Source organism: Pantherophis guttatus, chromosome 8 (assembly GCF_059756535.1).
Source record: "Pantherophis guttatus breed Tessera chromosome 8, ASM5975653v1, whole genome shotgun sequence".
In the NCBI taxonomy this organism is placed as follows: Eukaryota; Metazoa; Chordata; class Lepidosauria; order Squamata; family Colubridae; genus Pantherophis; species Pantherophis guttatus.
Window position 1 is genome coordinate 71,620,001 of NC_142070.1, and position 21,734 is coordinate 71,641,734.

Here is a 21,734-nt window from a genome sequence, read left to right on the forward strand (position 1 = left end):
CAACGGGCATGTAGAGTCAGTTGCATCATCCTGGGTGTTAGGATATGGTTTGAGCCTAACAGTTGTCCAGGTAATATATCTGTACTGTTTGTACACATATATTGTGTACAAACACAATGTGTATATGTGTATATGTGTACTGTTACTTTAATCTGTAAATGTATTATGTGACTTTAATGCTGAGTCATGCTGTAATTAGGTAATGACTGTTTGTGAGAGTATTTAAGCAAGGTATTGTAACATGTTCAGTTGCTGCTATGATATGCTGCCATGGATGATGAAGCTGATATGATAAGCTGCCATAGTGAGGAGTTGCTATCTGTAATTATCGTTGGATGGATCTGTAACCATCATGGTTTGTGAACCAGAGTGAGTTTGTTATTCTAACCAACTACTGTTTGTTGAGTAAGAAGATATCTGTAACTACTGGACTGATTTACTGGCAAAGACTTGGAATTTGTTTAAAGACTATGAGACTGTTTTTCTACTATAAAGTAAGCTTTTGATAAACCAGTTTACATATCTCTTATTCATTGCTCTCAGCAACGTTTCCTTGTGCAATTTACTCTGCTGGTTGGTAACACAACACCAATATCCTTAACACTGGGGTCACGTGATCACCGGATGTGATCCTCCCGAGGGGGTGCTCCCAGCAAACAGAGTCATGGAGAAGACCAGGTTTGTTTAACAAACCCTTAGTTCGCTCAACCAGCACAGTAATATGGGATGTGACTCATTTTAGGACCGCTTTGCTTAACAGTGGAAGTTCTGGTGCCACTTCTGATCATAAACGGGACTATATGTATTTTGGTCTCTGCAAAAGAATAAATAAACATGAATCTGACTTTAAAAAATGATTCAAGTCTGCTTTGGAAATCTTTGAGCTTACTTCTTTTGTTCATTTGGCCTCTCAGACTCTTTTTCACTAAGGTTTAGATTTTTATCATCATGAATGCTGGATACAACTTCCTGGAAGAACGCAGTGGGGAAATCTCTCTGCAATTTGATGGTATCTCAAGCCTTGTCACTTATAGCCTCTTCTGGTGGCCTCCCAGGCAGTTCTCATTACAGATAGTCCTCGACTTACAACAGTTCACTTAGTGACCATTCAAAGTGGCAACAGCACTGAAAAAAATGACTTATGACCGTGTATCTTTTCTTTTATGTACACCGAGAGCGTATGCACCAAGACAAATTCCTTGTGTGTCCAATCACACTTGGCCAATAAAGAATTCTATTCTATTCTATTCTATTCTATTCTATTCTATTCTATTCTATTCTATTCTATTCTATTCTATTCTATTCAGTCTAGTCTAGCCTAGCCTAGCCTAGCCTAATTCTTATTTCTATTCTATTCTATTCTATTCTATTTTATTCTATTCTATTCTGACTGTCATTAAGTGCTGTATCTTATGATTCTTGACGAACGTATGTCTTTTATGTACACTGAGAGCGTATGCACCAAGACAAATTTCTTGTGTGTCCAATCACACCTGGCCAATAAAGAATTCTATCTATCCTATCTATCTATCTTTTTCACACTTACGACCATAGCAGCATCCCCATGGACGTGTGATCTACATTCAGACCAGGGGTGGGTTCTACTTACCTTTACTACCAGTTTGCAACAGGATTGCGCGTGCACGCTGGCTTTGCTCATGCACGCGCCTTGTTTCTGCACATGTGCAGAAGTTTCTGTGCAGATCGCCGATGACGACATCCGGGACGGTGGGCGGAGCCTCCCGCCAGTTTTACTACCGGTTCTTGTGAACCGGTCCGAGCCAGGGGCAACCCACCACTGATTCAGACACTTGGCAACTGACTGGTATGACGGTTGTGGTGTCCTGGGGTCGTGTGATCCCCTTTGGCGAACAGCTGTGGCAAGAAAGGTCATAAAATGGATGCAAAACTCACTTAACAACTGTCTCACTTAGCAACAGAATTTTTTGGCTCAATTGTGGTCATAAATTGAGGACTACTGTCCTCAACTTATGATGGTTAAATAAATCTACAACTATATTGTTGTAGTTGTGGGGTGTTTTAAATTTGTTTTCTGGGCCAAAGGATTTAATGTATTTTAAATGGTTTTTAACGTTTGTATTATATGTATTTTATTTTCTGGCTGTTCACCGCCCTGAGTCCTTCGGGAATAGGGCGGTATATAAATTTAATAATAATAATAATAATAATAATAATAATAATAATAATAATAATAATAATAATAATAATAATATTCTCCAACACCGGCAGCTTTTGGGACTGTGCACCTCAATTCTCATAATTCTTGACGGGGGAATTTGGAAGGTTAAACTCCATTTATTCAGAATTCGTTAAAGTTGGAAAATGCTGCTTTAAAAATGGCCCTAGTGGGAAAACGGCCCAAGATAACTTCTTCCTAAATTATTCATCTTTCTCAAATCCTTATAAAGGATTCGATGTACAGATTTAACTGCACGGCTCCACTAACTCTAAACTATAATTTTTTAAAATTATTGTCTCAAAAGTATTAAAACGGACTCGGATCCACAATGGCTTACACAGCAAGTAATTTTACTATGTTTTTTTAAAAGCGCAGTACTTTTTGTAAATTTTGTTGCAAAGGAATACCTTGCATAACTATGATGGAGTTAACCAGGAAAAATAGATCTGTGGAAGTTATGCCCTGTCCTGCCTGTTTTTATCCTGAGTTATCCAGGAATACCCTGAATAATTCAGGATAAAAACAAGCAGGGCAGGGCATAACTTCCACAGATCTATTTTTCTCTTCCTTTTTTAAAAAAAAAAAGATTAGGCAATGAATGCTGGGAAAGAGTTGGGAGGCTTAAGAACACAGAACAATGGTTCCTATTGTATTCCTTCATAACAAACAAACAGCTCTGTGTTTCCTCCCTGCGGTAAGGGCAAAAGAACTATTTATAAATCAGCAGTGCTTATATAATTCTATTGAAAGGTCAAATAAAGCCATTGCAGTTCCTCTTCGTGGTTTACTGATCCCTTTGGTGGCAAATCCAGCCAAACTATGATTACCATAAAGTTTCCGTTTTGTTATGTGGTTGAGGGAAATGCCAACAGTTTAGTCTGCTCTCCAGCTTAACTAACATTGCTATTAATGTCCTATTCAATTCAGGTGGCCTTCAGTCCATCAATTCAAGTGACATCAGCGTTTAATATCAGCGTTAACGTAAGCCGCGGCAACCCCACACTCCACAGCTCATTGTTGAGTTGGCTTTAACTCCACGGTAGCTAGCAGGATCTGAGAATTGTGGTCCAAAATCTGTGCTACGAATCAAGTTGTCTTGCTTGGAAATGGAGGACGAGAATATAAGGCAACCTTCCCCAATCTAAGGGCTGTCAGATAGAATGGATTTCAATTCCCAAAATTTAACCAGCATGCCCAAAGATCTTACTAGCCAGGAATTTCTTAAGGTTTAAATTCAATATCTAAATGGGAGTAGAGTTCCTCAAAGTCCTCAGCTTCAGCAGAAGAGAAGAGACAGCAGAAAAAAAGAAAAAGTACTGGAGAAAAATCAAAAAATATAAGGAGCTGCAAAAAGAAGAAGAATACTGTGGCAAAAGAAAGCAAAATGTCAATAGTAACAGGTGCTTTGGGTGCAATTCCAAAGCATCTGGAGTACCCACGATCAACAATGACAAAATCAACACCAGTCAATTGCAAAAGGCAGCTCTACTTGGAACAGCTTGCATCATACAATAATACCTTTAATATTATTGGAATAACATCTGCCTCTCCCAAGTCCTTTGATGGACAAAAGTGCCAAATCCAGTGTAAACATCTGCCTGACTGTGACTAACCATAAAAATGATAGCAACAACTCAAGGTCATTTTCATTGGTGATTATTCAACGCCGGGTAACTGTTTTGCTGCCAGCCACTTCACCTTCAGGGTTATGGATTAGCATGGAATTCTACAGAGATCCCTCAAATTAATTGACCCCCAATTGATGTGCCATCATTCACCAACTACACATTTACTCCAGCCCTTTATTGATCTCAGAACAGAATAACAGAGTTGGAAGGGACCTTGTAGGTCATCTAGTCCAACCCACCACCCAAGCAGGAAACCCTACAACATTTTTGACAGATGGCAGTCCAGTCTCTTCTTGAAAGCTTCCAGTGATGAAGCTCCTGCAACTTCTGAAGGCAACTTCTGTTCCATTGGATGATCGTTCTCACTGTCAGAAAATATCTTTATTTCTAGGTTAAATCTCTCCTTGTTCAGTTTCCATCCATTATTCCTTGTCTGGCCTTCTGGTGGTTTGGAAAATAGGTTGATCCCCTCCTCTCTGTGACAGCCCCTCAAATACCAAATCTCCTTTTGATTCCAGCCATCAACCCCTTGGATAATCAATAGGTCAATACTGACCACTTAGACGTAAAGCACAGTTGACTTACTCCATTTTTCTGGGCTCATAAAACATGCTGAAGCCTGAACAATCTACAAAGATTCAGCAACATGCAAAGCCAAACTCTAATTCGTTAAGTCACTGCACCGTGTATACAAAAGCAGCCTTCAACTGAAGACGCAGAGGGTCTCTTCGCCGATAGCAGCTTAATCAGAATTAAACAATTGCTACCAGCCTGCCTTCCATTGAGGACCTATATACTGCATGAGTCAAAAAGAGGGCTGTGAAAATATTTACAGACCCCTCACATCATGGACATAAATTGTTTCAACTCCTACCCTCAAAACGACGCTGTAGAGCACTGCACACCAGAACAACTAGACACAAGGACATTTTTCCCCGAACGCCATCACTCTGCTAAACAAATAATTCCCTCAACACTGTCAAACTATTTACTAAATCTGCACTACTATTAATCTTCTCATCGTTCCCACCACCCATCTCCTCCCACTTATGACGGTATGTAATTTTGTTGCAGGTATCCTTACGATTTATATTGATATTGTTTCCTGATTGCTTATTTGTACCCTATGACTATCATTAAGTGTTGTATCTTATGATTCTTGATGAACGTATCTTTTCTTTTGTGTACACTGAGAGCGTATGCACCAAGACAAATTCCTTGTGTGTCCAATCACACTTGGCCAATAAAAAAAAATCTATTTTATGATATCAGCTCTTCACATCCCCTGAGAGCTTGACGGAGCAAGATGAGGCCAAGTGGAATCAAAAATTATTTCATAGAGTTGTCGTGGAGAAAAATAGGAGATAGTGCAGTGTGTTATGTCCTGCTTCTACAAAAGGTGAAGTACAAATCCCATTAACTGATTTACCAGGAGCAGAGACTGACAAGTCAGAAGAGAATGACAGATCCAGTTAGGTTATATATAGAGCTTGTAAAAAAAAAAAACCCAGAAAAAAATAAGGTGAATAAATCAATCCTCAATGATTGATAATGGGTTCATATAAGCCCTGTTCTGATATGTTAGTTTTTAAAACAAGAAAACAAAATCAGCATTGGTCACACTTCTAAAAACCCAGGTTTGGCCTTGATTTGAGTTTTTTCTTTTACAAAAGGTAGGGTTGCAGGTTGGACTAACTAGTTGGAAAAACATCCTAAAATAAGAGAACAATATGGTTGTATTCGTGGACTGATCAGCTGAGTTTAATGAAGCCATTCCCTGTATTATACGTCATAGGACAGTATTTTTGTGCTCCTTTTTATCTACTTTCTACTGTTCACATCCACTTGTATTGCCAAGGTTGGGGCAATGTTCAGGTGCCCAGGGAATGGAATGGAAGACATGGAATGGAGTGGAGTGGAGTAGGGTAGGGTAGGGTAGAGTAGAGTAGAGTAGAGTAGAGTAGAGTAGAGTAGAATAGAATAGAATAGAAATAAGAATTAGGCTAGGCTAGGCTAGACTACAGAATAGAATAGAATAGAATAGAATAGAATAGAATAGAATAGAATAGAATAGAATAGAATAGAATAGAATAGAATAGAATAGAATAGAATAGAAATAAGAATTAGGCTAGGCTAGGCTAGACTAGACTGAATAGAATAGAATAGAATAGAATAGAATAGAATAGAATAGAATAGAATAGAATAGAATAGAATAGAATAGAAATAAGAATTAGGCTAGGCTAGGCTAGACAGAATAGAATAGAATAGAATAGAATAGAATAGAATAGAATAGAATAGAATAGAATAGAATAGAATGAATAAGAATTAGGCTAGGCTAGGCTAGGCTAGGCTAGGCTAGACTGAATAGAATAGAATAGAATAGAATAGAATAGAATAGAATAGAATAGAATAGAATAGAATAGAATAACAAGAGTTCAAAGGGACCTTGGAGGTCTTCTAGTCCAACCCCCTGCTCAGGCAGGAGACACTATACCACTTCAGACAAATGGTTGTCCCATCTCTTCTTAAAAACTTCCAGTGTTGGAGCATTCGCAACTTCTGGTGGCCAGTTGTTCCACTGATTAATTGTTCTAACTGTCAGGAAATTTCTTCTTAGTTCTAGGTTGCTTCCCTCCTTAATTAATTGGTTCTTTTGGATCCAGAGACAACGAGCACTCGGGTGGATCAAGAGTTTCTAAGCTTCGTTACGAATTCAAGCAAAGAGATTTGAAAGCATAACACAAAAATTGTACACACCAAGCAAGAAGATACTTAAATCTCTTACAAGCTGTCAGGAGCAACTTTTTAAGGGCAGCAGAGATACCTCAGTGGCAGCAAATATGAACTGTACCCAATGCAGAATACAACACGAACCCCAATTATTTTTTTTTATCAAAACCTGGCACCATGACTTCATGGCTATGCTATGGTCAGGAGGCTGCAAGAACTGATCTTGATTGAGTGGCACAATTCTGGAATTGAAAGTCTAATCTGAGGACCCAGATTGTTGGGGGCAATATGCTATTTAGTATACTGTCTTTGGTGTAAGCCGCCCAGAGTCCTCGGAGAGTGGGTGGCATAGAAATATGAATAATAAATAAAAATAAATAATGATTTCACAGGTTTGCAGCTATTATTTCACCTTTTCCTTTATTCAGCAAGCACGAGTGAAAAACAAGCAGATTACCTCAGAATGAGATAGAAACATCTAGACCCGTGATGGCGAGCCTATGGCACGCGTGCCACAGCTGGCATGCAGAGCCTTCTCTGCGGGCACGCGAGCTGTTACCCAGCTCAGCTCCACTGGGCACGCGTGCATGCGCGCCTCCCACCAGCCAGCTGATTTTCGGGATGCGCAGGGGGCGGGGCACATGCTGGAGATGCGTGCGCATGAACGGGAGTGGGGGGTGCGGCGGCCCCCCCAGCCCGTTTTTGGCCCAGGAGGCTCCCAAGAGGGTCCACGCCAGGGGTGGGTTCTACTTACCTTTACTATCTTTATTACCGGTTTGCAATGGGATCACGCTTTTGCGCATGCGCAGATTGCCGATGATGACATCCAGGGCGGTGGGCGGAGCCTCCCACCGGTTTTACTACCGGTTCTTGCGAACTAGTCCGAACCGGGGGCAACCCACCACTGCTCCACACGGCCTGTTTTGGATGCCAGGTAAATGCAAGGCCTGTACTGAGCCTGGGGAGGGTGAAAAAAGGGTCTCCTGAAAGTTCCGGAAGTCCAGAAACGGGCCTGTTTCTGACCTCCAGAGGGCCTCCGGAGCATGGGGGAAGCCGTTTTCGCCCTCCTGGAGTCTCAAGGAAAGCCTCCAGAGCCTGGTGGAGTGAAAACACCCCCCACCGTGGTGCAGGAGGCCGAGTAGGCCATGCCCACCATGGCCATGCCCACCCAGCAACCGGGCAGAGAAACGGTTGCTAAAATTTTGAATCCCACCCCTCATGCGCGCATGGGGGGGTGGGTGGGGGAGTAGGGGGGGGTGGGGGAACAACCCTGGTGTTCTTTCCCATTGAAGGAGAATTTATTTATTTATTTTATTTATTTTATTAAATTTCTATACCGCTCTACTCCCGAAGGACTCAGGGTGGTGAACAGCCACAGGATAAAACACATAAATACAAAAATTTAAAATAGAATAAAAACAAATTAATTAATTTGGCTGAACAAATTTAAAATACCCCATAATTTAAAACAAATTAAAATTTACATTTAAAAAGGGGAGAAGATTTAGGCCAGGCCAGCTTGATGAAATAGAAAAGTCTTAAGCGTGCGACGGAAGGTGCGCAGATCCGGGATCCTCCGTATCTCCGGGGGGAGCTCGTTCCAGATCATAGGTGCCCCCACAGAGAAGGCTCTCCCCCTAGGGGCCGCCAGTCGACATTGTTTGGCTGAAGGCACCCGGAGGAGCCCCTCTCTATGGGAGCGTACTAGCCGGTGGGAAGCTATTGGTGGTAGCAGGCGGTCCCATAGATAACCAGGTCCTAAGCCATGGAGCGCTTTAAAGGTGATAACCAAAACCTTGAAGCGCGCTCAGAAGACCACCGGGAGCCAGTGCAGCTCGCGCAGGAGAGGTGTTACATGGGAACTCCACGTCGCTCCCATAACCACCCGCGCGGCCGCACTCTGTGCCAGGTGGAGCCTCCGAGTGCACCTCAAGGGGAGCCCCATGTAGAGAGCGTTACAATAGTCCAGACGAATTGCCAAAGATGTTTCTGCTTTTGCTTAGCTTCGGAATTCAATGGTTTGAAACACCTGTGACAGCCCATATTCATCACACTGAACAAGCTATCATCAAATTCGCAAAAACGAGTTAACCTATTTTGCAGATAAGAATGGATTGGCTTTCATTCACAGCTAGATCTTTTCTTTTCTTTTTTTTCACAGTCAGTTCAATTCCTCATAAATAACTCATTGGAACGTGATTATATTATACAGCAGGACTCTTTCCTACCTTGCTGCTTAATTGCATTTCGGAAAGGGGTGAACCCGGTATAAATTAATGCCTTTGCAGAAATAGTCACAAAAAGACAGACACTGCCCACAGAGCTCAGCTTGCCTTGTGTACATAACATTTGTCTTCATTATAGCTGTTAACTGGTTAGGAAATGTTCCTCGCCTTCTGTGGTGTCAAACCTTGCGTAACGTTGTAGTTGTGTGTGACCTCATCCTTTTGGGATCCCATTCAGTGGAAAAATCAGGATTTCTACTAGCCCGAGAGTCACTGAAACAGGGAAAACGTATAAAGGATTGCCCCTTTTCATTTTTCATTCATTTTTCTTTGGCTATCAAAATACTGTAACATGTGAAAAAGGAGGAAAATGCTGAAAAAAATCCTGTTCTGCAACCTAGGAAAAAAGCCGCCAAAGCCATCGACCCACAGAACTGCATTAAATATTTAGAAACAATAATCGCATGTCTTCAATTTACAACAGTTGCTTAGCAACCATTTGAAGTTATGACGGATGCTCCTCAAAATACTTATCACCCAGTTCCAAAGTTCTGACTGCTTCACTTCCTGTCACATGACTGTAAGTTGGGCACTTGGCCACCTTTGCAGACATTTGCAGTGTCTCTTAGTCATGTGACCACGTTTTACAGGTAGTCCTCAATTTACGACCACAATTGAGCCCCAAGTTTCTGTTGTTAAGTGGGACATTTGTTAAGTGAGTTTTGCCCCATTTTACGACCTTCCCTGCTGCAATTCTTTTTTTTTTTTAAATAATTTTTATTGAGTATTTTACATTTTAAAACCAAACACACAATAGCAAAAGAAGTCAAGGGACAAAAACAAAAAACAAAAATACACACACATCGGACGTTAAAATACAATACTAACAACAGATATATACAATTTTACAACTTTCTGCATTGACTTTTGTGTTTACTCTTAGCTTTTATCCTCCTGCTCCTTCGCTTTATTTTAAATATTCATAATTAATGGTTTTGTTAGCAGGATCATTATTTACATTTATATCCAGTAAAATTTCACTTTATATTCTTATTTCTTAATTTGATTTCTGTTTTCCAACCATGTATAAAACCTATTCCACACTTTATAATAATCCGAGTCTTCTCTTTCTTTGATCTCCATCGTTAATTTATCCATTTCGACGCATTCGAGGATTTTCTTTATTATTGTTTCTTCCGATGGTGTATTGGTCAACTTCCACATTTGCGCTAGAGTAATTCTGGCTGCCGTTAGAATATGCAATATAATATAATAGTATTGTGGCCCGTCAGCAGCCTGTGCAGCTAGTAGCTGATTCCGACAGCGAGGAGGCTGGTGTGGTGCTGCGCCAGCAGCCTGTGCACCTGGCACTCGAGTCGGACAATGAGGAGGCTGGAGAAGATGTGGTGCCAGAGGCGGGGATTCAGCCAGGGCCTTCAGAACCTCCAGAACAGTGGTTCTCAACCTTCCTAATTCCGCGACTCTTTAATACAGTTCTTCATGTTGTGGTAACCCCCAACTATAAAATTATTCCTAAAACTATTGAAAATATATGTTTTCTGATGGCCTTAGGTGACCCCTGTGAAAGGGTCGTTCGACCCTCCCAAAGGGGTCGCGACCCACAGGTTGAGAACCACTGCTCCAGAAGCTCTCTTAAGTGAAGAGGACGAAGAGGAGGAGCCTCTTTTCGATGCACGGGCGTGCAGAGCTGACAAAAGGCAGGAGTGGCTCCTCAGGAGGAGGTCTCCTCGAGAGTAAGGCTTGAGACTAATTGGCCACTCCCTTAGCCTATTTAAGGAGGAATGCCGACTGAAGCAATTTGCAGGGAACAACTTAGTTCACATACCTTCATGTCTTGTCTTGCTTATCTTACCAGCTTCCTGCAAATTGCTTCTGGGCATTCTGCCAACCATAGTAAGCTTTCAGTTATTATTCTTTGAATTCTTGGCGGCTGTTAATGCAATTAATTAACAGCCGTTGTTGTAAAAGACTGGTTTATTCAGTAAACTAAGATTTGAACGGACTTTGTGTGTGCTGTGTTCTTTGGGGTCCGTAGCTGGGGCAGAACAAATAGAGATTTTTTCCATTTTTCTATCAATCATTCCTAGGAGGAACATCTCTGGTTTAAAATCTATCTTTTGGAGTGTAATCTCTTCCAACCACCCTTTAATTTTATACCAAAATTTCCTCAACATTTTATGACCTTCTTTGCCACAATTCTTCTGTGAATCACTGCAGTTGATAAGTTAGTAAGCTCGTTGTTAAATGAACCTGGCTTCCCCCTTGACTTTGCTTGTGAGAAGGTCGCAAAAGGAATGATGCAAAGATCGTAACTGTGAAAAATGGTCATAAGTCACATTTTTCAGTGCCGTTGTAACTTCAAATGGTTACTAAATGAACTGCTGAAAGTTGTAGACTACTTGTATAATGTTTTTCCCCAAAACTTAGGACCTGGGTACCTACGAGACCGTCTTTTGCCACCAATAGCCTCCCACCGACCAGTTCGTTCTCACAGGGAGGGACTACTCAGGGTACCGTCAGTCAAATTATGCCGTCTGGCGACTCCCAGGGGGAGGGCCCTCTCTGTGGGGGCTCCAACCCTTTGGAATGAACTGCCCCCGGAGATACGGAATATCCCTGATCTCCGTGCTTTCCGCCGTGCCCTCAAGACCCTGATGTTCCAACAGGCGGGGCTAAACATACGAACATGTGAATGATTTTTTAAATGTTATCTAATTCTGGGTTTTATTTAATTGACCAAACTAAGTCATAATTTTAATTAGCAATTTTATGATGTTTGTGTGTCTATATTTTTCTTGGCTGTACACCACCTGGAGTCCTACGGGAGAAAGGCGGTATAGAAATATAATAAATAAATAAATAAAACTATAATTTGCTTCTCATTTTTGGCAAAGTGCCATATAGTGAACATTTTACGACCGAAGTGTTCGCTTAATGACTGCTACAAAAAAGGTCATAAAAATGAGTCCAGTCACATGGGGATCTGCATAAGGACCATCATGACTTGCCACCATAATGGGCAGGCTCCATTGTGGCTAAGCTGAGGATTTACCTGTACTGAAGATAGGTTGAACTTGATCCTGCTTACAGGCCCCACTTCTTGCTTCCTCAAATACGTCTGGTTTCTGCTAAAATCAGATTGCCACAAAACTGATCTGACCCCCAAGGACATTCAACTACCTTTGCTGGAGTTCTTCTGAAAGAGCAAATATGAACAGAATTTTACAAATCTGAAAATGCAATTCTTCCCCCTTCTTGTTTTACAGCTTGAGAAACTAGGGAGGGTCTGAGGCAGAGGAGGGTTTCAGCAGGTTCTAACCAGTTCTGGAGAACCGGTAGCGGAAATTTTGAGTAGTTCGGAGAACCGGTAGTAAAAATTCTGACTGGCCGCGCCCCCATCTATTCTCTGCCTCCCAAGTCCCAGCTGGTCAGTAGGAAATGTGGATTCCCCTTCCCCCGGAGTGGGGTGGGAATGGAGATTTTGCAGTATCCTTCCTCTGCCACGCCCACCAAGCCACGCCCACCAAGCCATGCCACACCCATCAAGCCACACCCACAGAACCGGTAGTAAAAAATTTTGAAACCCACCACTGATTTGCATTTATACATACCCATGGGCATGTGCACATTTTATGGCATTGTTGCCTTCCTTTGGCTTATTATTATTATTATTATTATTATTATTATTATTATTTAATCTTTAGTGAGATTCACAGCCTTTGAGGCTGGTTAATAGCTCAGCAGCTCGAGTCCTAACCAAGGACCTAGGAACTGTTAAGGTATCGTCGGAGGATGTAAGCTGTTCCGAGTAAGGTGGTTTTTTGTAGAGTCAAAATGTTCAAGTCCGGCAAATTTAGAATTTCTAAATAGCGGGGTAGCCCTTTGGGTATTGCTCCGAGGGCTCCAATTACAATCGGGACAACACAGGATTTCTTTTTCCACAGTCGCTCAACTTCAATTTGCAAGTCCCGGTACTTTGTGATTTTTTCTTGCTGCTTATCTTCAATCCGTGCATCACCAGGTATTGCAATGTCAATGAACCATACTTTTTTCTTTTCAACTATTGTTATGTCAGGTGTGTTGTGGACCAAGTACCTGTCAGTCTGAATCCTGAAGTCCCACAAGATCTTGAGTTTCTCATTCTCTACAACTTTCTCAACCTGATGTTCCCAGTGGTTTTTGCTATACTCAAATCCAAACTTCTGGCACAATTTCCAGTGAATGATCTTAGCAACGCGGTCATGGCGTTGTAGGTAGTCAGTTTGTGAAATTTTGCTGCACCCACTGATCAGGTGGTCAGTTATTATTATTATTATTATTATTATTATTATTATTATTCCTTTGGCTTCCTTATTAACTTAACTCATTTCTCTCTCTTTTAAAATGATGATAAGGCTTTATTAAACCCTTAAACTGGATTGCAGAAAAACTTTTTATCCTATTGCTGTATGGATTGATAGCTTTTAACATTCCTAAACTGAAAAGATAAAATATAGAAGGGATGCCTGGAGAATATTTGCTGATTAAAAAAAAAAAAAAGTTTGTTAGTGCTGATTGCTGTCTGGTTTGTCTCTTCCTGGACTCCAAACAAGCCTCTTTCCTCCTTAACATCTTAAATTTTGCACCCCTTCTGACATCAGACCTCATTGGACATACATTGACTACATGTAACTGATTTTCTATGCAAAGGGGAAATTACTTTTATCCTGCACTACTCAGGTGACCCCTGAGGACACAGATAAACCTCCAAGTAGCCTCAATGACTCCCTAAAAGGATGCAAATGACCAGCTGTCTGCAAGGAATATAAATCCTTCCATTCCCCACCATTCAATCAGTGTCAGGTTCCGATCGGAAATGAAAGACTCCAAACATAGAAGATGGTTAGAACCTTGTTTATCCACACTGGCACGTCTTGACAACCACAATCAACAAAAAGAGAATATTGTTAGAGCTACCGCTCTGTGCTCCCCACCACCTTATAAAGCAATCAACCCAGGGGTGAAATGCTCCCGGTTCGGACCGGATCACCCAATCCGGTAGCGATGGTGGTGGGTGGTTTGGAGAACCGGTAGCAAAAATCCCTGCGGCCCCCCCCTCACACCACCATGCCCAGCTGAGCCACACGATCATCAGAGGCTTTTTTTTTTAACTTTTAAAAGCATTTTTTCTACAACCTCTTCCGACGAAAAAATGCTTTTAAAAGTAAAAAAAAAAAAGCCTCTGATGATCCTGCGGCTCAGCTGGGATCATCAGAGGCTTTTCAAAGCATTTTTTTTCCTGCAATCTCTTGACCAAAGAGGTGGTAAAAAAAATACTTTGAAAAGTCTCTGACGATCCCAGCTGAGTTGCCTGATTGGCAGAGAGGCATTTTTTAAAAAGCTTCTCTGATGGTCCCAGCTGAGTTGCCTGATTGCAAGAGAAGCTTTTCAAAGCATTAGAAAAAATGCTTTTAAAAGTAAAAAAAAAGGCTCTGATGAGGTGGGTGAGGTAAGCGAGCGGCAACCAGGCCGGGGACCGGTTCGGGGGCGTGGCCAGCCAATGTTATTACTGGTTCTCCGAACTACTACAAATTTTTACAACCGGTTCTTGCGAACTGGTGCGAACCTGGAGCAACCCACCACTGATGTATATGTATATGTATATGTATACGCATACGCATATACATATGTACCATATATGTATATGTTTGCATATGTGTATTTTTATGTACTGTATGTATGCATCTCTCTCTATGTGTGCATGTGTGTGTATGTTTGTGTGTGTACAGCAATCATTTCGAATGCCAACTGTGGCTTTGCACACTCTGAAATGCTTCACATAGTTTACTTTGAAATGGGTAAATTAGATTCCCCTTTTAGATTATGTGACATTAGAAGTAATTTGAGCACTCAGTGGGACTGGAGATAAGTTTGCAATTTTAACATTTTTAAGCTGGTCACAGACACAACAGTAGAGAGGCATTCATTTCTCTTTGGGCCAGACCTTGAAATTAGTTATCTATGCTTTTATTAGTTCAAAATCCGATTTACCACTTGAACAGTTCTTTTAAAAAGTTTTTTTTAAAAAAATATATATAATTAGGTATTTAAGAATGTTTTTATTTTGCATTCTTGCTTGGAAAAAGAATCTCCGGAATGCTTTGCTTCATTGCCTGGAAAGAGAGAATGGCCATAGAGTCTGTCAGGCCAGCCTGATATTTAATTAAAGAATAATTTCATAGTTTTGTGAAAAACCACACTCTTCCTTCATGCTTGCTCTCCTTTTAAGTGGCAAGTACCTACTGGGACAAGGCTCTTTGGAGCTGAGTCAATAAGCTGAATGACTTTTGCCATGAATCCCGAAAAAAGATAAGTCATGGCTTCTGTACCACGAAGTATAAATATGCTGCCTCTCTTCTTTGCTTCTGAAATGACAACCTTTGCTAATATTATTAGGGCAGCTGAATTACAATCAGGTATGATTTTCTTCCGCGCCATGATGAAAATGCTGCTTCCTATGCAGCTGGTTGATGAACCCAAGGCTTCGCTTTTGTTTCTGAAGAGTAGTTTCTCTGTAAAAACAACTCTTAAAAATTATGACAAATTCAAAATCCATTTGTTATATTGCACAGGAATTTATGGTAAATACTACCTCTGACTGGCCCTACCCCTATCTATTCTTTGCCTCCCGAATCCCAGCTGATCGGGAGGAAATGGGGATTTTTTTTTTAATTTGATTTATATGCCACCCTTCTCCGGAGACTCAGGGTGGCTTACAATGCGCTAAGCAATAGCCTTCATACTTTTGTATATTTATACAAAGTCAGCTTATTGCCCCCACAACTGGGTCCTCAATTTACCTACCTTAGAAAGGATGGAAGGCTGAGTCAACCTTGAGCCTTGGTGAGATTCGAACCTGCAGTAATTGCAGGCAGCTGGTCTTAATCACAGGGTGCCTTAGACCACTGTACTACCAAGGCTCTTTGCAGTAACCTTCCCCTGGAGTGAGGAGGGAATGGAGATTTTACAGTATCCTTCCTCTGCCATGCCCACCAAGCCACACCCACCAAGCCATGCCATGCCCACCAAGCCACACCCACAGAACTGGTAGTAAAAACAATTTTAATCCCACCACTAATATATATATATATATATTAGGGACATGGTGGCTTAGTGGCTAAGACACTGAGCTTGTTGATCGAAAGGTCGGCAGTTCAGCGGTTCGAATCCCTAGTGCCGCATAACGGGGTGAGCTCCCGTTACTTGTCCCAGCTTCTGCCCACCTAGCAGTTCGAAAGCATGTAAAAAATGCAAGTAGAAAAAATAGGGACCACCTTCGGTGGGAAGGTAACAGCGTTCTGTGCGCCTTTGGCGTTGAATCATGCCGGCCACATGACCACGGAGACGTCTTCGGACAGCGCTGGCTCTTCGGCTTTGAAACGGAGATGAGCACCACCCCCTAGAGTCAGGAACGACTAGCACATATGTGCAAGGGGAACTTTTACCTTTATCTTATATAGTAGTACAGGTAGTGGTTGACTTATGATGCTCGCTTAGCAACCATTCAAAGTTATGATGGACTGCCTCCAAGATACTTATGATCCAATTTCAAAGATCCAACAGCTGCCCCTCTCTCATAATCACATGACCCCATGTGAAACGCCCGGCAACTGGCTGTCATTTACCACTATTTGCAGTGTCCTGCAGTCACATGATAATTTTTTACAACATTTTGGCCAAAAAACAGCCCTTAGTTTGGTTTTTGGCAAAAATGCCCCATGCGGAACAATGAGTATGCATCATGACCACTGTGTTTGTTTAACGTCCATTGCAAAACAGGTGATAAAATTGGATCGGTCACATGAGTGATCTGCTTTACGACCATCACGTCTTATAACCATAATAGGTAGGCTCCATTGCAGTCATAAGTTGAGGAATACCTGTAGACAAAATGTCCAGACCCAAGTTCTCAACCACAAGAGTTGTGTCTATGGAGATGCTCAGTCATCCAGGTCATAGTTGTCCCAAAGGTGCTTTTTTCAAAAGGTAACCCGGACTTTATTTTTCCTTGAAGACATTTTGCTTCTCATCCAAGAAGCTTCTTCAGTTCAAGAACTGAAGTTCTTCAGTTTGGCCAAGAACTGAAACAGCTTCTCGGATGAGAAGTGAAATATCTTCAAGGAATAGAATAGAATAGAATAGAATAGAATAGAATAGAATAGAATAGAATAGAATAGAATAGAATAGAATAGAATAGAATAGAATAGAATAGAATAGAATAGAATAGAATAGAAATTTTTATTGGTCAAGTGTGATTGGACACACAAGGAATTTGTCTTGGTGTATACTCTCTCAGTGTACATAAAAGAAAAGATGTTCATCAAGAATCATAAGGTACAACACTTAGTGATAGCCATAGGATATAAGTAAGCAATCAGGAAACAATATCAATATAAATCGTAAGGATACAAGCAACAAAATTACAGTCATACACTCATAAGTGGGAGGAGATGGGTAGTGGGAACGATGAGAAGATTAATAGTAGTGCAGACTTTGTAAATAGTTTGACAATGTTGAGGGAATTATTTGTTTAGCAGAGGGAAAAAAATGTTCTTGTGTCTAGTTGTTCTGGTGTGCAGTGCTCTATAGCGTCGTTTTGAGGGTAGGAGTTGAAACAGTTTGTGTCCAGGATGTCCAGAAAAACAAAGAAAGCCCTGTTGCCTCTTGAAAAGCACTTTTGGGACAACTATGACCTGGATGACTGAGAATCTCCATAGACACTTTAAGAGAGTAAGCATTTCTACAAAGACTGGCTGCTTTGGTAGCTACACCTGCTGAAATTCCCTTTTCTACATCATTATTTAAACAGGCAGAACAGAAGAAGCTTCTTGGATGAGAAGCGAAATGTCTTCAAAGAAGAAGTCTGGTTGCCTTTTGAAAAAGTACCTTTGGGAGACAAGAGTTGGGATGGTCCATCATTCCAAGAGACCTGTAGATTAAGCAGAGAAATGAACCTGGTCACATACAAACAAGAATATATGATCATGGGTATCTTAACAGAATCACCTTTTATTTGCTTCTGATTTTGCAAGCACCTGGAAGGGCAGGAGAAAAGCACGAATCTTCAAGGCAAAAGGCAGAATATCTGGCCTAAATTAGTGAGAAACATTTTGCCCTTCGGTGGATTTCCGTTCAGTCTGACAAAACTGTCAACAAGTTTTAAATGTTTTATTTAAGCCAACAGGCTCCCATTTCTTTCTTTCTTTAATTGTGTTTCATCAGTTAGATTTGTGAGCCAGAAAACAAGTTTTCAATTTCTGCAAGACTTTGGGGCATTTTAGTTAAACTGCAGCATAATAACCAAGCACGCCACTTATTTCAAGATCCTTATAGCTATGGGGGTCTTTTCACTCGATTTAAGAAGTTGTAAAGTTGCTGTTTAACCCATGGATATAAATTCTGTGAATTCAGCTATAACCCAATTTTTAAAGGGTCGCCTAATTTAAATGACAAGATGTAGAACAGTACATTATGTGCCGTTTCATGCAAAGAGCTACGAAGTGCGACCAATTTTAAATCGGCCACTATTTTCCAGGGGAACAAAACATTGCAATGCCATGCATGGTTATTTACAGAAGCATTTATTCTGCTGTCTAACTTAGGAGGACAAATTGACAAATGATCTGAAAAAAAAAATCTGGCAGTTACGTTAGTATTTCTCCATTTAAATAGCAGAAAAATTGGATTATTTTGAAACGATGACACAAGGGAACGGTAAAACCTGAAATCCTTGTTCTAATCTCAATATGGAATATATGATGCAACTTTTTATTAGATGGATTCATTACTGGCTGAATGATTGCAGCCAGACACGTATTCATAAAGGGATTCATATCATTTTGGAGATAATGGAAGGCCAGGGAGGTCTACTCTGGGCTTTGAGCCAGTCAACCTTTTATTGGTGACTTAGATGAAGAAGTTGAGGGAAAATTGCAGATGAATCAAAACTAGGAACAGATGCTAACATTTTAGAAGCCATAAAGAATTCATTAATATATATATATATATATATATATATATATATATATATATATATATATATATATATATATATATATATATATATATGTAGGTCTTTGGTTATTCGGGTTTTCTCCTGTGTAAAATTGGAAGTGTCTTGGCCAAGACACTTCCAATTTTACGCAGGAGAAAACCCGAATAACCAAAGACCTACATATACATACATATATATATAGGCTTGAACTGCTGAAATTGATTAAAATTAGTGGAGGAGAAGTGTCAAAGAAAAGAAATAAAACCACAAGTATCTGACTTGACAGTAATGAATGGGGAAAGGATCTGGATGTTCAGGTAGATCCCAAGTTGAACGGGACCCAACAGTATGATGTAGCTTCTTAAAAAAAAAAAGGCAAATGTTATTTTGGGATGTATTATCACAAGCTCAGAAGAATCCAGATCAAGGAACGTGATGGTCAGACTCCACTCTGCCTTGGACAAGCTATCCTTGGAACAGCATGTCCAGTTTGGGGCTCCACAATCTTAACAGGACATCCATAAACCCGAACATGTTCAGAAGGGGGGCAACCAGGATAGTGAGGGGATTGGAAACCAGATGTACAGTATGAGGAACAGTTACAGGATTTGAGTACACTTAATCTGCAGAAGAAAAGAGCTTCCTGCAAGATGCTACCCTGTTTCCCCCCCAAAATAAGACATCCCCTGATAATATCGGGCTTTTGAGTATGTAGCAATAAGGCCAAGCACTTATTTCAGGGTTCAAAAAAATATAAGACAGGGTCTTATTTTCGGGGAAACATGGTAGAAGGCATAGGGAATGGCTATAAAGACAGGAGGAAGAGGAGCTAAGAAGGCAATAATTAGATAAGAGGGACTTGAACCTAATTCAAGAAAATAATGTGAGAAAATTTTCAAAATTTCATCATCGCTACCGGCTCGGGAGAACTGGCCGAACCGGGAGGAACCCACCACTGATCATAAGTGTCAAAAATAGTCATAAGTCACTTTTTTGAGTTCCGTTGTAACTTTGAATGGTCACTAAATGAAACTGTTGTATGTCAAGGACTGCCTGTGTTTATCTCACTTCTTGACTTCACAAAAGGATCACTGCAGTAGACAACAACTTCAATTAAAAACAGCCGCTAATTATAAAACAACCTGTTTTGTTTGTTTTTAAATGCAATGCAATGCTATAGTCTTCAAATGAAGTTTGACTTCTGGTGACTCATAGAGTTGGCATTGCAACAGCATGGAAATAGTTTGGCCATGGCCTTCTAGTTTTTGACTTCCCAATTAAATTTATAGCCACAAGGTTTCTGGTAATCTGTTGTCTAAATACTAGCCAGATATGATTAGTGCGTCATCCATACTAAGGTCTATACTTAACATAAAGTGTACATGCTCACTTGATCAAGAGAAATGCACCGAATCAAAATTTTGCTCAAAATACGCAGTGATTTATTCAACAGTTTCATGCAGTTTTACTTGCGAAATTAGGGGTCTATACATTACCTTTTAAGGGACGCAATGGTTCAGGGGCTAAGATGCTGAGCTTGTCGATCGAAAGGTCGGCAGTTCAGCGGTTCGAATCCCTAGTGCCGCGTAACAGGGTGAGCTCCCGTTACTTGTCCCAGCTTCTGCCAACCTAGCAGTTCGAAAGCATGTAAAAAATGCAAGTAGAAAAATAGGGACCACCTTTGGTGGGAAGGTAACAGCGTTCCATGCAACTTTGACATTTAGTCATGCTGGCCACATGACCATGGAGACGTCTTCAGACAGCACTGGCTCTTCGGCTTTGAAACGGAGATGAGTACCGCCCCCTAGAGTCGGGAACAACTAGCACATATGTGCAAGGGGAACCTTTATCTTTACCTTTACCTTAGCTTTGTAAGTAAGTAAGCAAGTAAATAATTTAACAGAATCATCATCATTATTATAAAGCCAGTTTGGTGTAGTGCTTAAGGCACCAGGCTAGAAACAAAGGAGGCCATGAGTTCTAATCTCACCTTAGGCAGAAAATTGGCTGGGTGACCATGGCCCAGTCCTTCTCTCTCAGCAATGGCAAGCCGCTTCTGATATCTTCCACATACAATGTGCGTGTATCTATTCATTTCCAAGGAATAATGGAAACTGGTCAAGGAGAGCTTCAACCTAGGAATAAGGAGAAATTTTCTGACAGTGAGAACAATCATCCAAGGGAACAGAAGTTGCCTTCAGAAGTTGTGGGAGCTTCATCACTGGAGGCTTTCAAGAAGAGACTGGACTGCCATCTGTCAGAAATGGTGTAGGGGGGTTGGACAAGATGACCTACAAGATCCCTTCCAACTCTGTTATCCTGTTAACGTACAGATCCATGGACTGAAGGATTATGAAAGATTCATATATTCAGACACTACAGTAAACAGAAGAAACAATGATTGCTCCGTGTCTGGTGTGAAAATTCTCCAAAAACCAGCAAATGGCCATCATTTTAAGAGCTGATTTCTTCAGACTCTTTCCAGCATCTGCAATTGTTTTAGAGTAGAGCAATCTAAGTTGGCAATTAATCCCCCAGTTTCTCAATGTATGAACAAAAGGACAGAGAGAAATCTACTTGCATTGGGGATTTCAGCCAGAAAAATGTACCTTTGTGAGCAATTAAACCTTTGCTACAGAAGCATCTGAAGGCAATTGACCGACTTCTGCCACCAGTAGCCTCCCACCGGCCAGTCCGCTCCCACAGAGAGGGTCTCCTCAGGGTGCCATCGGCCAAGTTATGTCGGCTGGCGACACCCAGGGGGAGGGCCTTCTCTGTGGGAGCCCCAGCCCTGTGGAACGAACTGCCCCCGGAAATACGTAAGATCTCTGATCTCCAGGTGTTTCGTTGCGCATTGAAGACCCTGTTGTTCCGCCAGGCCAGGCTATCAACATAAT

General features: G+C 41.1%; 2 long non-coding RNA genes across 2 annotated transcripts; one reads left to right on the forward strand and one right to left on the reverse strand.

Annotated features, from left to right (window-relative positions):
* The first annotated feature begins 3,311 nt into the window (after window positions 1-3,311).
* On the forward strand, window positions 3,312-6,947 carry LOC148112710 (uncharacterized). Its single transcript, XR_015729062.1, has 2 exons — window positions 3,312-4,883; window positions 6,446-6,947. It is a non-coding gene; the product is annotated as an uncharacterized LOC148112710 (long non-coding RNA).
* Window positions 6,948-14,882: 7,935 nt separating this feature from the next.
* Window positions 14,883-21,495, reverse strand: LOC148112711 (uncharacterized). The gene is made up of 4 exons (XR_015729063.1): window positions 21,447-21,495; window positions 20,828-20,972; window positions 17,730-17,772; window positions 14,883-15,355 (listed from the first exon to the last, which is right to left on the reverse strand). It is a non-coding gene; the product is annotated as an uncharacterized LOC148112711 (long non-coding RNA).
* Between the last annotated feature and the right edge of the window lie 239 nt (window positions 21,496-21,734).